Consider the following 6,050-nt stretch of genomic DNA (forward strand, 5'->3'; position numbering starts at 1 on the left):
TGTAGCGGTTAAGTGCGTGGACTCTAATCTGGGTTTGATTCCCCACTCCTCCACTTGCAGCTGTTGGATGACCTTGGGCAAGCCATAGTCTGTCAGAGCTGTTCTCTCAAGGACAGTTCTCTCAGAGCTCTCTTAGCCCCACCTACCTCACAGGGTGTCTGTTGTAGGGAGGGGAAGGGAAAGGAGTTTGTAAACCGCTCTCAGACTCCGAGTGAAAGGCGGGGTATAAATCCAATCTCCTCCTCCTCCTCCTCCTCCTCTTCTTCGTCACTTTGTCATGCCAGACCATATGTGCCATAAAATGTAATCCCAATTACCGGAGATATAAACTTTATAAAGGATGTAGGCAAACCCAATTAACAATAGTATTTTTTACTCAAAATACAGACATGCTTAAAATATTAATGCTCTTATGGTATCTCCCTGATGCTTGCCCTCCCACTTTCACCGCCTGTTACACATTAGCACTGGGACACTATACAGAGGCATAATGCACAGTCTCTGCCATCTGGCAATAAAGGTATTGACCAATTGCTCACAGGCTGGATAAGAGCCCTGAACAGGCCGGTTCCAGCCCATGAGTTGTATGTTCAACACCTCTGCTTTAGACTGCTCTGTTTGCTTTATGCTGTAGTTATGCCTGGCATGTAATTCTTTACCTGTTTTTACTGGCTTGCTATTTTTATTAACTTGTTTTATTGGTTTCGTTGGCTTGTTTTGTTTTATTGTTTTAGTTGTGATCCACCTCCAGCAGGTTCTGGAGAATCTGCATACACGAATGAATGAATAAATAATATCCTGACACTTGAGATCCACTGAGAGTATATCAACTGTCCTTAAGATGCATCACCATTCCTTTTGTCATGCAGGATACACATAAAGCTGCCTTATAGTGAATCGGTCCATTGGCCCATCAAGGCTAGTATTGTCTATTCTGAGTGGCAGTGGCTCTCCAAGGTCTTAGCCAGAGATAATTCACATCACGTACCACATGAGCCTTTCAACTGGAGAGGCGGGTGGTTGAGCCCAGTGTCTTCTGCATGCCAAGCAGATGCTCTTCCACTAAGCCATGGCCCCTCTCTGACAGACTGATCTAGAGTAATTACAGTCCAATCCCATAACAATATGTAGGAGGCTATGTATGTCTTATGGCTATGCTTTTGGTAGTGAGATTACGGTTGCCAACCTCCAGGTGGAGCCTGGAGAACTTCTGGACCTACAGTTGATCTCCAGACTACAAAGATGGTTGTTTTGGAGGATTTGATCTTCAGACTACAAAGATGGTTGTTTTGGAGGATGGATTCTATGGCATGATATCCACCGCAATCCCTTGCCTCTCCACACCCTGCTCTCCCCAGGCTCTACCCCCCCCCCTCTTAGGTCTCTAGGAATTTCCCAACCCGGAATTGGGAATCCTTAGTAAGATGCTAGTCATCATGATGGGAAAGAGGAGGACAAAGTTAAATCTCTTCCACAGATTCCTGTATGTGAATTGAGGCGGTGGAATTCACTTGTGTTTTTTCTATATTCTGTATTGCCGCCTTCTCCCACAGGCCAACAAATTCTGGGCTGCAGAGTACAGAAGACCACACCTGAACTGCCTGCCCTGTTGCTGTATCCTGCTTTTATGTCCAATAAAATTAGTCAGAAAATGCCAAATTATTCCACACGAGAAACTAAACAAAGGCATTTTAGAACGTGGTACACATTTCAAATGATCTCATGCTGAAAACTGGACAAATACCAATCTCTTTCGATGTGACCAAAACCAGTTTAATAATAGCAACCCAGACAGCTCCACCCTTTGTTCCTGGAAGCAATGCAAAACAAAATGTAACTCTTCATGAACCTGCGAGCAGGCATGTAAGAGGGTTTCTTAAGTATCCTTGAGAACCCAGCAAGGCAAACAGTTTGATTCTCCTGCAATTGATTCTCTCCATAAATAATTCTTCCTTCTTTACCCAGAAAAGTTCTGAGGCAAAATCTGTCAAAGATGGGACCGCATGCCAAATTCAGGCTGTTCCAGTGGAATAACTGAGAAGCCATGAAGTATACAGAAAAGTGTAATAATATGTATTTATTACTTCATTGGTTTTACGAACAGATGAAACCTCTCACTCTTCCAGTATTCCAGGGACTATGCAGATTGTGAGCCATGATTCAGATACAGATGCTGTAGGATTTTAAGAGTGCAGTCCTGTGTGGAGTATCTTTCAGGCCCATTGATTTCACTGGACTTTCAGCAAGCAGTCCTAAGCAAGTCTATTAGGTAGGGCTTACTCCCAGTAAAATGTTCTTAAGATTGCACTGACCAGGGTGTAACTGCGTTTTACACTGAACTATAAATGTCCAGAAAATAACTGATGGATTGTTTGGCAACACAATCCAGTAAAACTCTTGTCATCCTATTAGCATTTAGGTTGCTGGGACATTAACATCAGATTCCCCTTCTCTCTGGCAACTGGGCAGAGGGGGCTAGGGGCTGTCTTCTCCTTTGGGTGCTAAACTCATCACCTTTGACCTCAATACTTTCTAACTGTGATGTTGCAATATGCTGCTGTTATGTCTAAACAAAGGTTCTTTATGCTTCCTGATATTCAGCAGGCATCAGAGACTCATGTGGGAGCTCTTAGAATTTTGCCTGGTCTTGAGAGGCAAGCCAATTGTAAGCCATTTTGATCTAAAATAAGCCATCTTGAGTGTAACATATCTCTGTCTTGTTTACCAAAGCTGCATCTCTAGCCTTAAATGTATCATTTCCCAGGCAAGTGGGGAATGTATAGTATCTTTCCCATTACTTTGTGCCAGACCCCCAAGCCACCAGTTTATTTTTAAAATGTGGAAGTAGCTCACACTTTCTTAATTGCTACAGAAAGCTCTTCACCAAATACATGAAGAGGTATTCAGAAAAGTACATTCTTTAGAAGAACTGATTTTAGTTTAACATATGTCCGTATGTTTAGGACTGTAGGTTTGACAATGCAAACCTATAACTTGTAAGCAATTTACAATGCAATGCTAAGCAGACTTACACCCTACTAAACCCACTGGAGGAACGTAGAAGGGTGTAATTCTGTTTAGGATCACACTGTTATTGTCTTTGACTTTTAGGTCTTAACAAAAACTGTCTTATCCAAGTTACATGTCATAGTCCATAGTCAATTAAAAAAAGAAAACATAATTCTCAGTTGCCTTTCTGAGGACAGCCATATTTTAGACTTCTGCTTGACTAATAGGAAGTTTAAAGAACCTTAAATTATTTTTGTTTAGAAATAATATAAGCATGTTGCAACAAAGATTCTTGTGTCACCTTAAAGACTAGCTGATTTGTTGTGGCATAGGCTATTAGGAACTAAATTAGAACATTTTGTGGATGGTTGGATCTAAAAAAGCTTATGCCACAATTACTCTGCCAATGTTTAAGTGCCCCAAGACTCTTATTTGTCAGTTATCCTTATGGCAATCTATTACAAGATTCTTAGCTGACTTTGGCTGGTTCTGCATTTGGCATTTCCTCCATATTTTAACACTGAGGAAAAGGTGCAGCTTAAAACCACATTCAAATACCCTGGGCCTGCAAAGTCACCCCTGAATGGCCATAAAATAGCCATAAATCTATGCAGAAGGTACCATAAAACCCGATGATCAAAGAAAGTGAAAGCAGCATGCAATGCAGAGGACACCATAAAATCCGATGATCAAAGGAAGCGAAAGCAGCATGCAATGCAAAGGGGAACTCCTGTTCTAATGTGGGTTTGCTAAAATAATGGAGGGAAAAGCCAATGCAGAATCACTCATAGTCTGCTGCCTCAAAAGTGAACAGAGCTGCTTTTCCTGCTATTACCCCATGGCTGTTGGCAAGCAAAAGCTCAGTGAGCCAAGTATCTTTTTTACTTTAAGAGCAATGGTGAAGAAGGAAATGATTGGTATTGTCAACCAGTTTGGTCCACAAATACAGTATCTTTTTAAACACGTTTACCAGTATCTGTTCACCCCTATGGTGCCTATATGTTCCCCCTATTGAAGCAAATGGCAGCTGCAGGGGCTGAATGAAGTTGGCAAAGTGATATATGAGGACTGGGAAAGGCAACATCCTGCCTCCCCCCCCATCTGTGCCTTGGCCCCGTTCCAATTAAGGACTCTTTGTGGCTGATACATACTCATTAAAAATCTCTACAACATCCATTAAGAGATATCCTTCCTGATACCATTCTTAGTTTTATGTCAGGAACATTGTTTTAATTTTAAACAGGGTTTCTTTTTGTATTTTTCATATGTGCATGTATGTTACTTATGTTCTTATGTTCTTATGCCAGGTCCCAGGGTGGAATGATGACCCCTGAGAGTAGCAGAAGTGTTTTGGGACTGGAATGACAGGTCCAAGGATGGAATGATGGCCCCCTGTGATTGAAATCAGTGCTTTGAACCTGTAATCACATTTATACTGATTTCAATCACAGGGGCTGTCATTCCACTCTGGGACCCGTCATTCCAGTCCCACTCATGCTACTCCGAGGGACCATCATTCTGCTCTGTGGGCTGCCATTCCAGACCCAGAACAGTCTATCTGGGTCCAGTGACTTACAATGAAAACACAAAATACATTCTGCATTTTCATTGCAACTTTTTATCTGTTTTTGTCAGTTGGCACTCCTAGCTCTCATTATATCCAATGGGCCTTCAAGCCTCTCCCATTGCTCCCAATGAGCAATCCTATCCCTCAATTTTGTACTTATATTAGCATTCTAAATAGTAGATAAAATAATCTTATAGTTATGTATAATTTCCCATGGACTGGTCTTCATTGCAATATTTAAATGATATACACATGACTTATATTTTCCACACCTGTAAGTGATTAGTACTTGAGCTTTCTATATATAATGACTATGTACCAAACCCCATCTTGAGACGCATCAGAGCTGTTGTAAACGTTGCGGTGTTCCCTACTTTAAATTGTAAAGCTCTGCGTCCTAGGGTAAGTTTACTTTCTGCATCCTTTGATGTTCTTATATATTTTACACATTAAGAAGAAGAAGAGATTGGATTTATACCCCACCCGTCTTAGAGCAGCTTACAGTCTCCTTTCCCTTCCTCTTCCCACAACAGACACCCTGTAAGGTAGGTGGGGCTGAGAGAGCTCTTTCAAGAACAGCTCTGCGAGAACTTGTGACTGACCCAAGGTCACACCAGCAGCTGCATGTGGAGGTGTGGAGAATCAAACCTGGTTCTCCCAGATTAGAATCCGCGCTCCTAACCACTACACCAAACTGAATATTGTACTCTTTCTACAGAAAACATTTTTGTTTTTTGACTACTGCTTGAAATTTTATTGTAAATCTTCTATGGGATTGGGTAAGCATTTTTATTTCTTTTGGCACTGCTCTTACGTAATTAATGTGATAAGCTAAATGTCCTGTGTTGTTAGACTGTCATTGAGGCATCTTCCCATCAGGAGTCTGACATGCAGAATTTTATATATGCTTGTATGGTAATTAATGTGATAAGCCAAATATTATGTGCTGTTAAAATATTTTGGGCTAGTAGAATGTTCTTGAGGCTGTCTCTTGACAGGACTATGACATGCAGTGCCTGTGCAGAGATTAAGCAGTAGCAAATGTAATTGATATAGTAATTGACTTTGTATAGATGTTGACCTGATATGGAGGGGTTTTAAGTCATTGTATTCTGTAATAAGTATGCTTTGTAGCAAGTTTATTTTGATTATAGACTAATGTTTTTGATCTGAAGAAAATTGTGTAGAAAAGAGGAGAATAAGAAATCCGGACATCTTTTTATCAACTATTAACTTGTTTGAAATAAACTTCAACATGACCTGTTTGAATAAATTTACAATTTCCACTCCATATTCTCAACATTGAGTCCAGTCTTCTTTTGATGGATCCTTTTGGACCTTTTGCATGGACTTATACTGGGGTCATTTCGTAGAAAAAGAGCTGCAGGAGCTCATTAGCATAACTTATTAGCATATGCCACACACCCTGACATCACCGGAAGTGTGCACCAGCCCCTCTGACAGGCAGAAGCAC

This window comes from Gekko japonicus, unplaced genomic scaffold (assembly GCF_001447785.1).
Source record: "Gekko japonicus isolate JY-2015 unplaced genomic scaffold, Gekko_japonicus_V1.1 scaffold69, whole genome shotgun sequence".
Lineage (NCBI taxonomy): Eukaryota > Metazoa > Chordata > Lepidosauria > Squamata > Gekkonidae > Gekko > Gekko japonicus.